The sequence below is a fragment of the Podarcis filfolensis genome (genome assembly GCF_964270895.1).
Source record: "Podarcis filfolensis genome assembly, chromosome: 11".
Lineage (NCBI taxonomy): Eukaryota > Metazoa > Chordata > Lepidosauria > Squamata > Lacertidae > Podarcis > Podarcis filfolensis.
In genome coordinates, this window is record NC_139613.1 from 46,991,308 (window position 1) to 47,012,548 (window position 21,241).

At 41.0% G+C, this 21,241-nt stretch overlaps 1 protein-coding gene and 1 long non-coding RNA gene across 5 annotated transcripts in view; both read right to left on the bottom strand.

Moving 5' to 3' along the window:
- Positions 1–21,241, bottom strand: part of ZNF608 (zinc finger protein 608) — a gene marked incomplete at its 3' end in the record, with an annotated part of 129,996 nt that overhangs the window by 102,593 nt on the left and 6,162 nt on the right. The window lies entirely within an intron of this gene.
- Positions 13,226–14,291, bottom strand: LOC310745167. The gene is made up of 2 exons (XR_014540006.1): positions 14,059–14,291; positions 13,226–13,691 (listed from the first exon to the last, which is right to left on the bottom strand). It is a non-coding gene; the product is annotated as an uncharacterized lncRNA (long non-coding RNA).

Consider the following 21,241-nt stretch of genomic DNA (forward strand, 5'->3'; position numbering starts at 1 on the left):
CATGTATTTGTGAACACTCTAGTACTATATAATAGCAGCATATCCGGTTGCTGCCACGGACTTTGCTACCACAAAATCACAAAGCATTTTAAAACCTGGATAGGAACTTAATGAGCACCTTAAAAACTTTTCAATTTAGCTTAACACTCCACATTGCTGGACAGCTTAACAACAAACTCAAGCTTTCCTTTAAAAAGTGATATACATTTAATGAAAACACTGCAGAGTTTGGTGAACAAACACCTGTTCGTTTGTTTCTTATAATATATCTTCTGTTTTCACAAGATCACTTTTGAATGTGATCTTAAATGCTTTCCCAGAAGCTAAGACTGTCTCCATAGCCACCAGCTGCATGAATTTAAGTCTATTCTGGCGGGAAAGTACTGCAATACCAACTACCATGTCAGTCTAGGTTGTTGTTTTTTCCTGTTTTTGGAATTCTTTCCCCCTGTCTATAAATAATAGAATTATTGATGACACTCCAATAACTAAACGTACAGGTGGAAATCTCATTTATAAATGACAGGTACTTAACAATATCAACTTCAACCATTTACTTTCAGTGAAATTCTGCAAGCCTATTTAAAGCCTATTACAGCTGCTGGCATCAATCTGCCAACTCGCAGAGCTGTATGAAAAATTTACACCCCTTAAATTTAGCCACTGTATACTTAAATGCACATCTCTCCAGATAAGCTACTTGTTTTAATACAATGCAGGAAAAATGCAATCTTCTGTCTCTAAACAGTAGAACCCTGCAGTTCCCACAAACTTGTCGCTCCAATCAGAGCCAACTGTTTGCAAGCTGCTAAACATCTTACTAATAGTTACTTCCCATATATATATAATGCTGCAATGAATTCAAGTTTTTGTATCACAGTGTATCCACTTAAAATGAGTATAGTCTTACAGTATATATGGCACGCCTCCGTAATAGCCATGTTGCTTAAGGTCTCATTTGTAAGCTATAAGAGCCAATAAGGAAATAAACACAGAAACACTCTACCATCTTACTGCCATTATAGTAGTTGTACGGGGAAAACTTTACGGAACTGTACACCATGGTTTTTTCCACCCTTCATGCATATTCTACAGGAAAAGGGATATTGAATCCCAGCTCACTGAACCTCCAGGTCTCGGATTCTACACAGCACAGCACCAACTATCCGCAAAGTTGTGGATAGATTTGATATCAACATAGTAATAAAAGTCATAGTTTCTCTCCCTTGCACGATGGTTCAATATGGGAAATTGTCAATGCCTCATAAAAACACATGTAATGAACACATTTGTTGAGATCCTTAGAGCTCCATTTGCATTCCTAAGAAACTTCCATTTTGCATGAAGAAGGAGGTTCCCAGTTCCCTCTTTCTGCTGCAAATTATCACACATGGAATTGAATACCACCCAGAAAAACACAATTTTGTGGGGGCACCAGGTCTTGAGCAGGAAATGGAGCTTTGGATTCCGACCATTGTATATAAAGCATACAATGAATATGAATACATGTTGTCTAAGAGGAGCAAAGATGTTTCTGCAAAGAGGATGCATGTTTTTCCAACAGCTCAGCAAAAAAAGGGGGTGTATAAAATGTCCCCATCCATAATAGCTTTTCAGTAACCTCAGGATGCCAAAAATATTTTACTCATAGGATTTTTTTATTATTATTATTTTTAAAGTCAAACAGCATTTCCATTTTAAACCTGTGGTAAATATTCGAATGTGAGCCAAAAAATTATAGCCCTTCGAACATCGCTTGAAAACATTTGGCAATTTCCCTCCTGAAAGTAAATCCAAGGGCTCAGAAAATAAATATTCAAGAGCATTAATTTGTTTCTAGATGTGTTCGTGCAAGTAAAACAGCAGTCGTAATGTGGAAATTTCAGTCACATTTTGCAACTAATTGGAAGCAGATTAGAATTCTGCCTCAGGGGAACATTGTCAAACTAGAAGCTGGAGCAAATGAAGAAAGAGGTGAAAGAATCGTGAAGAGCTGACAGATTTACAGTGCTCAAGGCAATAAACGGGTACTAGATGAAAATGAATGTGCTTCACTGTACTGAATGCAGTTCCCTCAGTCATATCTCAGCAATAACAGCATACAGCTATGAAACTATTATTTTCAGCGGAGGCGGAGAAGGAAAGTATAAAAATGCAAAGCAGCCATTTATGCTGCATATATAAAAAGCTCACATAACTTGATCTGTTAGAGTAATAATCAGTCAAATTATTAATTTAAGGCCCTTTCTGCATCCTTTATTCATGGTGAGTAGTATTTACTCATGCAGGTTTATTCTAGAACTATTTCCACAGCTACCATTCAGGGTTAGAAAACCAAGGAAAATGACCAGTATATATTTCTCAAGGTTATGTTTCCAGAGAGGGTAAAAAAAAGGACATTGCTAGTAACAGACCGTCCAAACAGGCCATCTGTGACTAGATGATGCATGATGCCAGCTACAGGCACGTGACTTCTACAAAGTACTTAGCCTCAGCTGCTTGTTTCAAAGCAAACAGTCAGCATGGAACGAGGCAAGTAGATTCTATTTTGCAGGGGAGGAGCATGAATATTATAAGGTTTATGAAGCCCGCTGCCTTCAGGAACTGAGACCGCAGGCCACAAAGTTTACAATGCGTGCTACCTTCCTTTGACAAAATACAATCTGGAAAAATGAGTTGCATCCCTTTAACTGAGAAATAAAAGATGAAGGAGACACAACACAGACTGTGGAGAATATCAGGCCCCAGCTGGATACCGAGCCTGACCCAACAAGTTGAAGTCTTGGTAGCCAACAGTGTTCAAAACCAGCCAGGCACCCAGTGCATTTTTTGAGACTGGCATGGATCAAATTGCGACCATGTGGAGACTGACATCTCCATTTGGCTGGCCCCTCCAGCTTTCTCAAGCAGGTAAACAGAAGACCTTATTTACTGAATTTATCTCCCACCTTTTCCTCCAAAGGAGGACATGGTTCACAACCCTACAGGATAGGTTAAGAGGCTGTGACTGGACCAAGGTCACCCTGTGAGCTTCATGACTGAGTGGGGACATGAACCCTTATCTACCAGGTCCTAGTTCATCACTCTGAACCACTACACTACACTGGCTTCCTAGAGTCCTTCTGCTATGGGGCAACTATATAAATTAAGTAAATAAATAAATATGGGGAAAGTAAAATGTCACTTAGAGAAGGATCTGAAATATTTTCCTTGAAGCTTGAATTTGTTTTGTTCTGCATTGTCTTACCTGATGTTCTGATGTGTTGTAAAACTGCCTCGGTGTTTTTTCTTTAAAATATAAAGCGGTATAGACATGAAACTGACAACAACAACAAGCCCCACTGCGGGGAAATGGCGCCCAAGCACACTGTTGTGGCGACTGTAACTTAGTTTTAAGGTGCCCTTTAGTGATTAGCTTATATATCCGAGTTTCTAACACTGGTAATCAGTACAGTGGTACCTTGGTTTTAGAACAGCTTAGTTTACGAACAACTTGGAAACAGAACGTTGCAAACCTGGAAGTAGGTGATCTGGTTTGTGAACTTTGCCTTGGAAGCTGAACATGTTCTGCTTCCTGTTGAGTGTGTTCTGTTTGTAAATTGATTCTTCCGCTGCAAATCATAGGCTTTCTGTTGAGTCTGTCGGCTATTGAGTCCCGAGCACCCACACAACACAGAGGTGATATTTGGAGCTTTTGTTTTTGTGTTTTTTTGTGTGTGGCTTTTTTGTTTTTGTGACTGTGGCTTGTGACTTTGCTTTTGTGACTGTATGGAACCCAGTTCAGCTACTGATTGATTAATTGTGTGACTCCAGAAATGGATAAAAGCCCCCCATCCAAACAATGACTATCATCCGTGCACGTTTTAGGGATTGTTTTTTAAAGTCTGGAACGGATTAATCCATTTTGCATTACTTTCTATGGGAAAGCATGCCTTGGTTTTAGAACGCTTTGGTTTTGGAACAGACTTCCAGAACGGATTAAGTTTGGGAACCAAGGTTCCACTGTAGTTCCTGACTATAAGTGGTTTTCACAAAGGAAGATTCATGCGGACAATGTCAAGGGACACAGAGGTGGCACAAGATAGAAGCAATTGTCATCCAAAGCCAAATGTGTTCCAAACGCCTTCAGGGCCAATTCAACCCTGGCAGTCTAAAGGGACACTGGGATACAGAGCTCAATTATGTTGGGCAGACAGCTTGAGTTGCCCAGCTGAATAAAGAAATCCCTTTACACAGAAGCATTATGCACAGGCCCCCCATGCTGGCTGACATCGGTGGGAGCTGGTAGTCCCAAACATCTGGAGAATTCCAGGTTGTTGGTGAAGACTGATACAGAGGGTCGTTGCCGAGTTTATACAAAGCAGTCTCAGTAGAATACTGAATTGAAAAAACCAGACTGGCAGGAGACCACACAAAGAAGATGGAGGCTTTCTGAGCCAGAGAACAACAGGAGCAGTATACCCGCTTAACATACACCATGCTGAATAGGGTGCTTCATGCAGATTTCTACGAAGAGGGAGACACATGCAAGCCTGCATACATTGGATATGGTCTGTTCTCCTTAAAAGAACAGTCTTGTTATTCCAGATCTGCGCTGCAAGTCTATCCTGTTTCCATGCATGGCTAGTAGCACTGCTCAATTGGAAAGACGGGCCATTGCTTTATATTAGAATACCACCACGATTTGAGTTTTCTCCTTTGTAATTTAGAAGGTATCTACGGCTGATACTACACTTTCTGAAAATATGAATCACATTCCTCGTCCAAGTGTATGTCAAGTAACTGCAATTAAGGGCAAGGAGTAGCCATTCATCAATATATTCTATGGGAGCTTTTCTGTGTGTGCATTTTAAAAAGAACAAAACGTCCCAAAGGACTAGCCCTGGAACGCTCCCACCAGAAGAAGGATGCCAAACCTGGATTACTTTTTGCTCCTTCCATCAAAGAGATCAACTTGTTTCTCTCTCTTATCTTAAAAGGAAAGAAATAGAACACATAAACCTCATAGACGTACAAGTAATGTTGTTAAGAGGCTATAGTAAAGCTACTGGATTTGATTGCATTATCCATGTATTGTGGCAAGCTGAATGTCAACAAACATTTTACAGCGAAGACAAAACTTAAAAACCCAAACTTTCCTGTCGAAACATTATTGCTTTAAATATGAGTCACCCGTGCAAATCAGCCAAGAAGGTGATATAAAATCCAAAAGAGCTATATTTTGAAAGGAGGTTATAAATAGGTTGTGTGTGCGCGCATTTTACTTTTCCTACAAACCGAAGTAAAGGAAAAAGCAAATTTATTAAATTCTTAGGGATGAGGCATGGCATTTCCTCCTCATGATATAGCTGCATAATGTAGCTGGAGGAAACAGAAGTGGTTTCTAAGAAGTGACTAAGAATAGGGTTCTTTTAAAAGAGAGAGAGATGAAATCAATAACTAATATGAGGATGTACAAATGCAAAATGTACCATGAACTGCTAGTGACACCAGATGTTCTAAGAAAACCACCTAGGGGGAAACTCGTCTTTTAAAAACCCATGTGTTTACTTTAATCAAAGGGACAAAAGAAGGCCAGTTGAAGAGCTTAGTCTTCTGTTGCTAACAGAAGCGTAAAAATACAGTCAGATTCTTCAAGAAAACTACTAGCATATACTTTTTAATAGTCTATTGCGACATGATAAAAACCAGAATCAAGCTGACTGGTATAAAATTGACTGGCAACCAAAGACCATGCTATTATTTGAAGCTGTCATGGGAAGGCAATAAAATTGCTACCAGGTCTCCTCAAGTTACCCTTCAATAAAAAGAAGCCATCGGGGAAATAAGAGGGAAAAGAAAAACATCAAAACCTTTAAAGTTCTTTTTAAGTAAAATTATACTTTGTGGCACAATGCCATCTGCTTCCTGCTTAACAAGAGCCAATTCTACAACTTAAATATCAGCTTTCTAAAACTACCAAGCAAAACTAAATAAATAGATTCTCCTTTAAAATATATATACATTACTTTAAGCTGAATTCATATGGAATAGGCTTAAGCATCCCTGTGGACCATTTCCTTCATGTTACTAGCTGACAATGAAGATTCCCAGGAGGCAGGAATACATAGTTGGCAGGGATCTTTAAAGCAAACACCATTCATACGGAGAACAAAACATGGGGAATAGATGGTAAAAAACCAGGATGAGTACATTTTCAGCAATTTGCCTGCAATCCTCCCCAATGCACCCAGTAAAATGATTTGCAAAGCATTATCCTTAGAAACAGAAGACTTGGTTCAAGTTATCCTTTATTCATTGCTACTGTCAATCTACTAGTGAAAATCAGAGACACCTGTTACTTTATTTTAATCGGACCCTTCCTTGTAGAAACTCAGAATTACATACATGGTTGTTCTCCTGCTTATCTACAACTATAGAGACTGGCTATAGGTCACCCAGTGAGTGGGATTTGAATTCAGATCTCCCCAGCCCTAGCGCTGCACAACAACTACTACGCCATACCGATGCTTAAATGCTTACATTGGTTAAATGCTGGACATGTGAGATGATTATATACAAGGACACATATTCAACCAAGAGGAGCCAATCAGGTGTGGCCAACAGATTATATCAGAGCTAGAGGCTCCCATCCAGCCTGATAGCTCAGTTGGTAAAGCATGAAACTCTTGATCTCAGAATCGTGGGTTCCAGCCCCACATTGGGCAAAAGATTCCTGCATTGCAGGGGGCTGGACGAAATGATCCTTGTGGTCTCTTCCAACGCTAAAATTTTATGATTCCTGAGCAGTGACCATGCTGGCTAAAGGGATCTTTGAGTCCACACCATCTGAAGTGCATCATATTACCTATTCCTGGATTAAATCCATCTCCCATTTATTTAGAAGGCTCAACGTGGAATCCCAGAACCATGTATTTCCTGTCTACAGGGCTTCTCTCTCAAGCCATCTCTCAGCCAGCTGCGTGTCAAAATAGGTTGCAAGACGTGTCTAACTTCATATGCATACCGCAAGCTGACATGAGCTCCGCATGCCTGATTTCGGAGGCTTGCCAAACGCTCCGTCTGAATGCCACTTGGACCACTGCCAAAACTCATCTCCATGTGGAGCTCATCACGAGATGGGAGGCTTCTAGTTATGGGAATCAACCAAGAGGCACCAGAATTATGGGTATGGTATGAACAGCCTTTGTTCCTAAGTCAGCTTTTATGCTTCACGACAACACACAATTTCACTCTTCCATTGACAAACCTATTTTGAGTAAAACTCAATATAGGTTTGGATTCAGGAGAGAAGCGCTAACTCCCACCTCCTGAATAGCCTTTCAACTCAAAATTACAAACCAAATGTCTTTCAAGTCACTAGGAATAGATTTACAACCCTGCATTCAAATCTAAAGTGCTTTCTTCCAAGCCCAGCAATTAGGAAAAACAAGTCAGCAAAAGAAAAAGGAGATGATTTAAACTGGCTTTCCTATATGTTTAAGTAGCAATTCATGGCTTTACAGAACTACTGGTTTTCCATTAGTTATATTAAAGGATGCATCTAATTCAAAATAATAACGGTTTATGACTGGCATCTGTTTTAAACTAACACTGTGCAAATAATGGACAGGAGCATAAACCTAAATAAAATATAAATTTATGTAGTGAGCGCTCATTTCAATCAAGGGAATCGGTTTCAATCACCGAGAGAGAGAGAAAACCGGTTTCAATCACTGATTCAAAATCAAGGTTTCCATTTAGAAATTCACAAAAGTATCATCATGCAATACTCTCATTATATGCCATTACAATGTATTAGTTTGCAACCAAGCAGAGTTTTTATACAACCAGAGAATTTAGTCTGCAATTTTTGCTCATGCATTCAATGTATTTATATACTTATTATTATTATTAATTTTATTAGTTATACCCCGCTCATCTGGCTATATAAGCTATATAACCTCCGTAAGTTGTTTACATTTAAAATACTACTAATAGTAATATTGCACCATAATAGAAAGCAACAACAGAATAACTTTTGAAAAGCTGGATATACACATATTTCTAGAAACCTAAAGTCAACAAGTTTCCTCAATGACTAAATTCCAAAAATAGATGTCTAGAAAAGACCCTATTTCACCTTGCCTAACTTAGATGACACAGAGTCCCATAGAATTACCTCTGAGGAGGATCCTATTATTACCCAGGGAGATGTGTATAGTCAGAGGTAGTCCTTGATGCTCTGAAGCCTTTTCAAAAGTTAAAAGCAGAATCTGGAAATGGGACTTTAAACAGAAAGTACAGAAATTTCAGACTGGCAAGATGCATTTGGTCCCAGTTAGTAACCTTGCTGTTATTTTCTGTGCTAAATGTAGCTTCCAGACCATCTTCAGGTGTATTTCCACACGCAACACAGCACAAAATTCCAAATATGGTGCTACTAGGAAGACGATCTTTCTGTCTAGGACAGGGATGTCCAAGAGGTCAATTGTGAAGGTAAAGGTAAAGGTACCCCTGCCCGTACGGGCCAGTCGTGTCCGACTCTAGGGTTGTACGCCCATCTCACTGAAGAGGCCGGGGGCCAGCGCTGTCCGGAGACACTTCCGGGTCACGTGGCCAGCGTGACGAAGCTGCTCTGGCGAGCCAGCACCAGCGCAGCACACGGAAACGCCGTTTACCTTCCCGCCGGAGCGGTACCTATTTATCTACTTGCACTTTGACGTGCTTTTGAACTGCTAGGTGGGCAGGAGCTGGGACCGAAAGACGGGAGCTCACCCCGCCGCGGGGATTTGAACCGCCGACCATGCGATCGGCAAGCCCTAGGCACGGAGGTTTTACCCACAGCGCCCTCTGGTCAATCGTGAACTACTGGTCAATTGTGGGGCGTCCGTGGTCGGTCGCGAGATCCTGTCCTCCCCCCCAAAAAAGCTCAACAACTTGGTCAATCCAATGAGTAGATCACTGCCAGTATTTTTATAGTGGGAGTAGATCGCAGTCTCTTGGAAGTTGGACATGCCCAGTCTAGGAGATACTACAGCTAACACAACAACATAAGAGACTGCAAGGTACTTCATGTCACAAGACCTCCATAGGTTGGGCCAAATCTAATATTGTCCCTAGGACATGAACAGGATTCTTAAGGGGAGAGAGTAGCCTCAAGCAAAAAATGATGCACATCATCTTCTAAATCACACAAATCACCTGCCAACAGAAGCTCAGGCTGATCAGGATTGAGTTCACTAGCCTTTATCCTATTTATCCCAGGCATCAGTTCAACGCTCCAACACTAACACATCTGAACATGATTAAAAGAAGCAAAGTTGGGTGTCACACTCCTGCTACCACAACCCAAACCCTCAAATGTCTTCACTTAAGTCTTTTCATGTCTATGTTTAACATTATGAGGAGTTCTGTATACAGTGGTACCTTGGTTTGCATACGTCTTGGTTTGCATGCGTTTCGGATTACAAACACGTCAAACCCGGAAGTGTGTGTGTGTCCCAGTTTGCAAGCTTTTTTTTGGATTACAACCCAATTTTATTTGGATTACAATTTGGGGGGGGAGGCCCAATTGGCAAAAGCACACCCTCGGTTACAACCTGTTTTGGTTTACAAACAGACCTCCGGAACGGATTATGGCTGTAAACCAAGGTACCACTGTATATTGCAAAAGTATTGCTCCTTACAGAAATGACAGAATTATTATTGGCTCTCCCTATACAAGTATCTAAGATCATTCATATTTGAAAACTAGGTTCCATAACTTTCCATAAACTGGGGCTGGTAGTTTCTAGGCAAACGAAGTCCTATTTAGGCGCACTACTGGTGTGTAAACCTTGCATGCAAGCAGGGATGAGTGCGCTAAGCTCCACCTCCACATTGAAGGTGACCCGGAAACTACAATTAATCCAGAATGTGGCAGCGAGACTGGTGAGTCTGAGTGGCCACTGAGACTATATAGCACTGGTCCTGAAAGACCTTCATTGGCCCCCAGTACGTTTCCAAGCACAATTCAAAGTGTTGGTGCGGACCTTTAAAGCCCTGAACGGCCTTGGCCCAGTATACCTGAAGAAGTGTCTCCACCCCCATCGTTCAGCCCAGACACTGAGGTCCAGCTCTGAGGGCCTTCTGGCGGTTCCCTCACTACAAGAATTGAGGTTACAAGGATCCAGGCAGAGGGCCTTCTCGGTAGTGGCGCCCACCCTGTGGAACGCCCTTCCATCAGACGTCAAAGAAATAAACAACTATCTGACGTTTAGAAGACATCTGAAGGCAGCCCTATTTGGGGAAGTTTTTTATGACTGATATTTTAATGTATTTTTCATCTTATTTTGGAAGCCGCCCAGAGTGGCTGGGGAAACCCAGCCAGATGGGTGGGAAATAAATAAATAAAAGATGTCCCAGAGGCACCAAACTGGTCATTGTGGGGAACAGAATAAATGAACTTTTCATCTAATGCAAAAAGGCTCTTTTCATCCTCTTTACTTTGCCCTTGCACCAGAGTTTGGGAATGTCCCAATATTTGCCTGACAAAAGCTCCCAAGATAATAACTAACTAGAGGTCACTATTGTTTCAACTCTACGTAAACTTATCTGAAAGCCTCTCCAGTCCAAATCCAACGCTCTGAGCCTGACACAACACCGCATGTAAACAAACAAGTTAAAGATTACACTTGTATGCTCTCATTACTGATTTTATGACCCATGTATTAAACACAATGAGATAAAGTTGACTTTGCAAGTTGTAAATCAATGTCTTTTAATGGTTGCATCAACTAATTGGTTTGCACTTTCATTTAGAAAATAACTGAAGTGGAAATGGAAAACTTCTCCACTTGAAGTTTCCAGTTGCTGATTTCAATTGCCTTGACTGAAGATCCACTGTGCAGGAGATCTACAGAGTAATGCCAAACCATAGTTTGGGGATGACCTGTCCTCGCCTGCTTTTCCCTCTCACTTCTGGAGTTAACAGCAAACCATAATTTGTCAATACATTCAAAGTGGACAAACCATATTGTTTTAGGCCAAATTATAGTTTGTCCGTTTTTAATGCAATTATTTGCACCTACCTGAAAGTGATAGGGAGAAGGAAATAGCATGAGAACCAAGGGCTCATTCATTGTATCAAAAATGACACAATGTGATGCATTATAAACACGGTCCAACATTTACCGATAAAGCTGGCCAAATGATTTAACGATTAAAAATTATCTAGAATCAAGGACAAGCCTGCAGTGAAACCACTTTTGTGTTAAACTCCAAAGTAGTCAAGATGCTAAGGTCATCTCTCATCACTCCAAACTGAATAAGTTGGCAGCAAAATGTCGGATGGGTCACTGTAATGTTGTTCAAAATTATAGACTTTGGGGCACAAAATCCCAGCTAATTTACACTGAAGCAACTTTGCGCTTTGTTACCAGTGTTAGAAACTCAGGTATAAAAGCTAAGCGCCAAATAGCTCCTTAAACCAAGGTTGCGGTAGCCAAAACAGGCTGTCTAGTTGCCATTTGGGGGCCCTCTGGTTCGAAAATCTTATTTTTCAAATGATGGACCGACTGTGATTGATTCTCAGTTAAAACATCTGGCTAGTTCAGATGACAACCTTGAGCTAGGTTAAGAACTTTCAGAACTTAAGAAAAGTCACTTTAGCTGGAAACAGTCCATATATAAATATTGGCCTACTCCGGCCTCTTTTTCTTAATGGTGACTGCTCCTGCTGAGGCTGCAGTGAAAAAGCAATTTGGTTCCAGAAATTCACTCTGATTGGGCAGATAAAATATAAGTGTTAGAATTCTACAGGATGAGGTATTAACTGTAAAAACTGGTAAGATCCATGGATCCCCAGGCATGCACCTCCAGATGGTGGAGATGTCAGGCGTCATCCTGGTGCCCAGGCACCTTCACTTGGTCACAAATGGTTGATAGTCAGGTGCAAAATGCGCCTGGCCAATTTCGAACATTGGGTTAGGTCCAGTTTGCATGCTTCCCAGAAGGTAAAGGTAACTGACCCCTGGATGGTTAAGTCCAGTCAAAGGTGACTTTGGGCTCATCTCGCATTCAGGCCAGGGAGCCGGCGTTTGTCTGCAGGCAGTTTTCCAGTTAGTGTGGACAGCAGGACTAAACCGCTTCTGGCGCAAAGAGACACGGTGACGGAAACCAGAGCACACAGAAACACCGATTACCTTCCTGCCACAGTGGTACCTATTTATCTACTTGCACTGGTGTGCTTTCGAACTGCTAGGTTGGCAGGAGCAGGGACAGAGCAATGGGAGCTCACTTTGTCATGGGGATTCGAAACGCTGACCTTCCGACGGGCAAGCCCAAGAGGCTCAGTGGTTTAGACCAGAGTGACACCTGCGTCCCTATACCACCTCCAGATGGTGGCGACGTCAGGCGTCATCCTGGCAGTCAGGCACCTTCACTTGGTCACAAGTGGTTGATAGTCAGGTGCAAAATGCGCCTTGCGAATTTCAAACGCTGTTTGTGGGCCAACAGCAAACCTTGTGTTAAGTCTGGTAAACAATCCTCGCTTGCTCAGGAGGAACAAACCATGATCCTGGTCCAGATATCACACTAAGCTGGTTTGCTTAAGCAACTGTGGTGCAGCAAATCAGGTTTGTGTGCACTAGCACACAGCTGGTGCACAGTGTGGTTTATTAAACCTTGGCATATTGTTGCGTGCGAAAGCTGCCAGGATATCTCTGAATCTGAAAAGCTAAGATGTGCTGCTGTCTTTTTACAATCGCCTTGGTTGGTTGCTCTTGGGAACAGAATGCTCTACTAGATGGTTCACTGGCTGCAGGGCTGTGTTTTCCTTCTTTCACCAAATTGGTTTTCAGTACAAGTTCCAAGGGCACAGAGCATCTTCTCTGCAATGGGAACAGCAGATCCCATCTTGAGGCAAACTACCGTATTTTTCGCTCTATAAGACGCACCAGACCACAAGATGCACCTAGTTTTTGGAGGAGGAAAACAAGAGGGGAAAAAATTCTGAATCTCAGAAGCCAGAACAGCAAGAGGGATCGCTGCGCAGTGAAAGCAGCAATCCCTCTTGCTGTTCTGGCTTCTGGGATAGCTGCACAGCCTGCATTCGCTCCATAAGACGCGCACACATTTCCCCTTACTTTTTAGGAGGCAAAAAGTGAGTCTTATAGAGCAAAAAATACGGTAATTCTATTGGGAAGGTTGTCATCAAACCCCAACTTAACATCATCATCATTATTGCCAATGTTACTTCATGATCTTTTAAAAAAGATGTTATTTATAAATTTCAGAAGTTTACAAATTAAATACACAATATATTTCCAATTAATATTCATTTATCATTTGACTTCCCCTTCATCCCGCCGCAGTTTCCCCATATTTTCTAATATTGCTGCATATTATAATTAATCTATACCCTATCCTTCCTGCTTGTTTTACTGCTGTTCTTCATTCAAACCCTACTTGCATTTTTACATGTTTACAGTAGCTCTTTAGATAGTCTATGAAAGGTTTCCAATCCTCCTTAAAAACGGCCTCTTCTTGATATCCAATTTTCATGGTTAAATTTTCCAATTTGGCACATTCCGTCAATTTTAACTGCCAATCTTCTTTTGTTGGTACCACCTCATCTCGCCATTTCTGCACATATAGTATTACTCTTGCTGACATCGTGGCATAGAAGAGTAAGTTCATCTGCCTTTTGGGAGCATCCATCCCAGTTTTCCCTAAAAGAAACGCTTCTAGGGTTTTTTGGGAAGAGTTACTTTAATTTTTTTTCTTTACCTCATTGTCTTTACCATCTCCCAACAATCCTTAGCCACTCTACAAGTCCACCCCACATATGGTAAAATGTACCTTCAACTTATTCACATTCCCAACAGATACCCAGATTTATACATTTTTTTTCCCAATTTGCTTCATGTCAGATACCATCTATGGATCATTTTCATAAAACTTTCTTCCAGGGCATAACACACTGTGAATTTCAAATTCGGTTTCCACAGTTCTCCCCACAACTCAATCTCAATAATATGTCCCACCATCCTTAGCCCAATGGATCCTAGCAGAACATTACATCATGATCAATGTTACATCTTGATTTATTCTTTTAAAAGAGAAGGAAATCTTGATCAGCTGGCTTGATCACATGCAGAATGAACAGGAGTGCATTAGAAAGCAAAACATGCAGATGCTAGCAGAATTATTCATCTGGGGCTTTCCAAAGAGGCGCCAAAGGGTTTCCCTCATCCTCCGCACTCTTTCACCGCATATTTGTGTGCAACCAGGATTCTGAACAATGTCTGTGAATAGGCAATCAGAGAATTAGTCAATGGGCTAATTTGAAGCAGGGCCATAGCTCAGTGGTGAAGCACATCCTTTGTATGCAAAAGGTCCCAACTTCAATCCATTACATCTTCAGATAGACCTGAGAAAGACTTTTGTCCGCAAATGCCCGTCAGTGTGTGGACAATACTGAGCTTGATGGTCTGACTTGGTATAACACAACTTCCCAGAAGATTTGATTCCAATTAAAAAGCTGTAAGCTCAATGAGTTCATAGCATGAGCTATGAACCGGGTGTTCCTATTTCAGCTGAGCCTTTAATCGCTGGTCTCAGTCCCACATCAATGATTAAACCAAACCATGGTTAATAAACCATGGTGTAATTTGAGCGTCAGTCCCTGACCCAGTAACTTAACCATAGTTTAGGGAAGGGTTTCCCAAACTTGGGCCTACAGTTGCTTTTACTACAATTCCCACCATCCCTGATCACTCGTCCTGCTAGCTAGGGACGATAGGAGACGTAATCCAAAAACAGCTGGAGACCCAAGCTTGGGACACCCTGGTTTAGGGTCATGTGTGTGGGTAAAGACAAACTGCAATTTCTTAGCCTGAGACCTCCACCTGTAATTTAATAACATTGCCCTCTACTGCATTTATAAGGATTATTGAGATTGATAAATATGAAGTGCTTTGAACACTTAAGAAACTGCTCTATAAATGTATAACTTGCCATTCTGTATGCGCTGTCACACTGCTGAAAGAATGATATAAGACTTTTATTGCTGCTTATACGTCAGAATTTGTGCATGAGTCTGTTGGCATGGCTCATCAGGGTCCATTATTTAACAGCTATGGCAGTGCCCTGGTCTTGCAAGCTGACTCTTTGCTGTAGACTACATATTCTCTTTCCAGAGAAATGGATTAGTCGGAAGCAAATTCTGGTAAGGAGCCCCTTTTGCCTGACACAGATATTTTGTCCATACTGAAAGCTTCGTCACCTGAATGCAGTTCACCTGGGTTTAATGGTGGTGTTGAAATGCTTCACAAAAGTGGTGCAATACAGTGGTACCTTAGTTCTCAAACTTAATCCGTTCCGGAAGTCCGTTCCAAAACCAAAGTGTTCTAAAACCAAGGTGAGCTTTCCCATAGAAAGTAATGCAAAATGGATTAATCCGTTCCAGACTTTTAAAAACAACCCCTAAAACAGCAATTGAACATGAATTTTGCTATCTAATGAGACCATTGATCCATAAAATGAAAGCAATAATCAATGTACTGTACTATAAAATAAATAAGATAGTACTGTAGATGATAAAAATTGAAATTATTTTTTTTCCTTACGTGCACTGCTAATCATTGTTTGGATGGGGGGCTTTTATCCATTTCTGCAGTCACACAATCAATCAATCAGTAGCTGAACTGGGCTCCACAGTCACAAAAACATATCACAAAAACGAAGTCACAAGTCAGTCCCATAAAACGAAGAACAAGTCGCAGTCAAAAAACCGAAAAAGCCACAAAAACGCAACAAGATAGCAAAGACAAAAGGTCCAAATATCATCTCAGTGTTGCATCAGTGCTTGGGACTGAACAGCCGACAGTCAACAAAAATTCTCTGATTAACAGCAGAAACTCAATTTACAAATGGAACACACTCAACAGGAAGGCAAAGTTCCAGGGCAATGTTCACAAACCGGAACACCTACCATACCTTTCCATCTATAAGACGCTCCCCATGTATAAGACACCCTCTATTTTGGGGGACTCAAATTTAAGAAAATGGGGGGAGATCGCACAGAGTTATTGAGCTTTTTTGCGGAGGATTGCCCAAAGTTGTTGAGCTTTGGGGGGAGTGGGGATTATCCGGGTTGTTGAGGTTTTTTTAGAGGGGATTGCCGAAAATCACTCACCTGCTAGCCTACCAAAAAACACCTCTCGTCTGTCCCATCGCCGGCAGAAGCTGCCAATCGCCCGCCCAACTGCCGCAGCATCAGCCAATCAACACCAGCCATTGACGCTGCAACCAATAACGCGCCCAATAGCCACTGACTATGTGGCACCAAACAATCAAACGTCCGCCCTATGCCCTACCAATGTAAAAGACGACCCCCACATAATTTTAAAAGGAAAAAACCTTGTCTTTATGCACGGAAAAGTACGGTACTTCAGGGTTTGCAGCGTTCTATTTCCAACTTGTTCATAAACTAAGCTGTTCTAAAACCAAGGGACCACTGTATATAGAAAGGACAGAGAACCTCAAATTTCTTATTTCAGTGAAATGGCTTCTATTGAAGGTTGCAGGTTCGATCCCTGAAAGCGACAAGATGCATATTCCTGCAGTGCAGAGGGTTGGACCAGATAATCCTTAGGGGCATAGCTGTCAACTTTTCCCTTTTCTTGCGAGGAATCCTATTCGGAATAAGGGAATTTCCCTTAAAAAAGGGAAAACGTTGACAGCTATGCTTAGGGGTCCCTTCCAACTCTACAATTCTATGAAAGAGACTTGACCCTCCAACAGCCGTTTCTAATGAGGAGATTACAAAGCAGGATAATAAAAATAAAAATCCATTGCTGTTTCTAGTGTTAAGGGGATCCTTCAAGAATCTTTTGCCTTTCCTGTTACTAAAGCGCTTGCTTATGTTAAACAAAATAAAAAAAAAAGTGTAAACGTTTCAAGTGGAGTTTTAAGTCAGGAATTCTAAGCAATATTTATTATTTCAAATACAGATTTAAGAGTGGGAATTAATCTAGATTAATTTTAAATGGAGTATCAGAGTTTGAACCTATATAATATTATGATTTCTGGGTCATACCACCATAGCCCATAAAAGTTTCCAGAGTCTTATCTTCATGAAATTCAAGTACCCTAACCCTTAACCCCTTCAGAATACAATGTAATTTCCACACATTTGTGTTTGTGTGTTTTGTTCTCAATGTGGCAACAACTTGGTTCTCACCCAATTGATGCTTTTAGACTAGATTATAACAATCCAGCTGGCTCATCACATTTTCCAATGCAATGTTATAATGCCTCGTTCCCATTTGCTAAAAACCTATTGCTTCATCTCCAACACAGTATGTTCATTTCATTATTATTTTTTTTAAAAAAGGCTCCTGTAAATATCAGAATGTAATTGTTGATATTTAAACAGTGTTCCTCGTTTTCTAACAAAAGGTTCACAAGTTTTTTGCAGGCAGAGATATATACTGGAAGATGGGTTTGGAGGCTTAAGTGATTGTTGGAAAAAGTAGCTTTCCAATTATCACAGACCTGCCAGGAAAAGCAGAAATGCATTATGTGTTAATGATCACAACCAGGGGTCCACGCTTAACTCTTTTGTCAGAACTACAGCAGATCCTCCCCGCAGCTTCACCATTAACATGTCTGTTTCCTGTCAGCCTACTCAAGAGATAATGCCATTTATCTCAAGGCAACACAAGACCAGTCATTAGCTTCAATAACAGACCTCAAACAAAGGCAGGAAGTTGGTTTTTTTTTCCAAGGTGCACAGTCTGCAGCCAAGAATCCTATTGCCTAACAGTTCAGAAATTCAGCTTTTGTCTTTCAAATGATTTTCTGCACCTAATGCAACCATTTCAGTTAGCTTTCTTAAAGAGTCTGTTTCCTGGAAATTTCAGTGAACAGCTTTTATCATGTATACCATTAGGTAATTGGTAATAACCTACTAAAATTATCCTTCGGGAATGTTTTTCTCTCCTGCCCTCCCCGTTTCCCTTTTTTCCTCTCTCTTGCCTCTGGGGGGAGGGAATGGACAGAATAATTCAAGCACTTGCTAAATAATGAGATCTTTGAAAAGCTGGTCCTTGTTGGGCTGCTGGAGCTGATTCCCTGTTCTCAATTCTTCAGCGATAAACTAAAACTAAGCTTTTCTTAAAAGTATAGAGGTTTGAAATATACGTATGGGCACACATTGTCCCTGGCTTTCTTGTATTCTAGAAATCCACTGCCTTTCTACAAAGTTACAGGTCAATGTTTTAAATAATAAAAAGGGGGGGGAGGGGAATGTTAGCAAATCTCACGTTTGTTCAACTCATTTTTTTTATATTGCAAACTGGGAACAGATGGTACATTGCGTGTTACTTCAAATCTGGTTATTGAACACCTCTGTGGTTACACGAGTTTTGCTTAGCATTTTTAAAATGCGTTTTCATTTATTGGGCTATAAACTGCTTCTTCGCTCAAAAAAGTATTTATATACTCCTAATTAAAGCACGCAAAACAAGCTGAAGCTAAACACATCCTAAAATTCCTTTCATTTCTTTTACTGGGCATTCATGAAGTTGTTGGTTTTTTAAAAAAAAAAATATGGTAAGATTAAGTAATGTCCTGTGTAAAATTTACATGCCCCCCCCCCGAAGTGGTTCACAACAACCACATTCCTTTAGATGCTTTGCTTTATGCATGTCTCAGGGCCCATTGTTTCAGTGATACTTTAACCTTGCAGAGGAATTCAATACAGAATGAATCTGGCCTGAGAGGTCACTGGGTTCATACAGAAAGCTTTCCTCAGCCAAAGGCCATCACCTCTTCACCTAGACCCAGAAAAACGTTGTCACACTACTAGACAGCGCTATAGAGCATTAAGAACCCGGAGCAGGGCTGATTATGAAGCGCCCAAGAGTTATCAATGTTTTCGACAGCTAAATCCCTTATGTAGCTTTCAAAACAGTTTGCTGTCCAGCAACAATGGACTTTGTTCCTTAATTACAGCCAGTGACCTTTCTGCCCTTTGCTTCTCCCGGCAGTGAATAAATGGCCCCTAAACAGCAGCATTAGCCGGCATATTAAAACACACACATCTTCATAAACTCATAGGCTAGCGTTTGCACATCACGTTAAAGCTGCTGGTGTGCACAGAGTTTTGCTCCTGACTGAGATGCACTTGGAGGTACCAACCCAACCAAGACGCCAAACAACCTGGGCTTTTGGGTTTGCCCCCCCCCAAAAAAAAACAAATTGCAAGCAGTAAGAAGAGAGGAAACTTTGCCTACCACTTGTGATCGCCTGGAGCAGAAAACTTGTGGTTCATTGCTCTAGGAGCGAGAGAGGAGAACTTTGGAGAACTGTACATTAGCTGGTTCAGATTATACCATAGTTTAACGTTGACTGTGGTTTAATATGACGTGCGATCCAGGCCATTAAGTCAAAACACATTCTTAAGAAAAACGTGTCAAGTGTCCCATGACGGTACAGAAAATGCGAAAAGCTGGCCACAATAATCAACCGCTAGCAACTGCATGTTAATAGGCTAAGGATGTGTGTTTTTATACACACACTGTACCAGTTTTGGTAAACGTGCACAATGAACAATTATTGCACACACAGCATATAAATCAAATGGGAAGTTCTTGAAGACTACTTAAAATTTTCACAGGGTAACAGCAGCAGAAATGGATAAACCATAAAAGAAAGGGGCACTCTTGCTGATTAGCAATTTCTGTAACTTCCTACAAAACAGTTGGTATTTGGCAATGATGAAAGGGGCCAGATTTTAACATTCCAAGCCTGACATGAGTATTTGGCCTGTCACAATTAGACACTCAAACCTTTCCCATTGTTTTACTTATTTACACATTGGTGGTGTGTTAACCACCCAATGGGCTGAACAAATATGTAACCTCAGACGTGTTTTTTAAATTCCAAGATACTCACATCTTCTACCTACACATCAAGGGAGTGGCATCTCTTAAGAGGAGAGAGGAAGACACTCACTGGATTCAGTTGGGCGTGATTTTGTGTGACTTTCTGCAGTACAGAAACAGAAGAAGCAAACCCCCCAAATAGACTCTTTAAGCAAAACGTTAAAATTAAATAGCAATTGTGCCTCTTGGGAATCTGCTCTCGGCTTTCCATGTTGTGGCTGTTGCTTTTTAGAGAGCTAAGCGCTGTCACAGACAAGAAGACAAAGGTTTTGAATATTCAGTTATTAATAAATTTGAGAACCTATTTAAAGGGAGATGCCAGTTTAAGTGTGGAAATTGATTCAGCCACCCACTGCTGGAAAATCCATGCCAAGTCCAAGAGGGATGCTATTTGTGTGCTGGTCACGTATCTACTACATCTTTGGACAGAGGAAAGATTCGATTTTAATTTCCCAAATATATCTTCTTCTTTTTCCTCAGCAAGGACTATGCTTGGTTATCTTTTTTAAAAAGGAGAGAAAGGGGAGGAGAAGGAAACAGCACCACAAAGTGCCACATCCTTTTGCAGCAAGGTTTCACATTCAGACACATAATATTTGATTGAAAGGAATTTCTCCCCGAAGTAAAAAAACCTGAAGGATGCTTTTAGACAGTAAGCCAACACACCAGTGTGGCAGACAATGGGGCAGCACTGCAGGGCTCTAACAAGTGAAGTCATTAAAGTCAGTTTGAGCCAACAGCAGTGGGTGTTACTGGTAATTCAAACTCCACCGATTCTATAAAGGCAAGTGCTGAAATAAGAAGTGCTCCTTTGGCAAAAGGAGGGGGGGGAAACAGCTCCTCCAGACAGGTTTGTTCCTAGTTTACACATTACCTCATTTACATTACACTGGCTGAAATGTACTTTGCTTGTATATGAATTCATTCCTCATATAATTTCCTGTGTGACTGGAATGAAAAGGATCACACACACAAGGGGGGCGGGTGGGAAGGAGGGAGGGAGGGAGGAAAACCACACCACTGTCTAATCTCTTGTTGCCATGACAGCAGCCTTTGAGATACTGAAATGTTCAGATTGCCAGCTAAACAAAATTGTTGAATGTGAACATTTGGCTGAAAGATTAAAAGGCTAAGGAGGTTAGGAAAGGGCAGCACCTCCCACATTCCAGCCATCCACTGAATCCAATCAAATGGCTCTGACTCTTTAACCACAAGCATTGTGAAGACTGGATTAGGGCAATTTATCTAGATAGTTAAAGCAGATTAGAGAACTGCAATTTGAAGGCTATTGGCAACAAAAGCAAGTGCCTACTGTACTGAGTTAATAA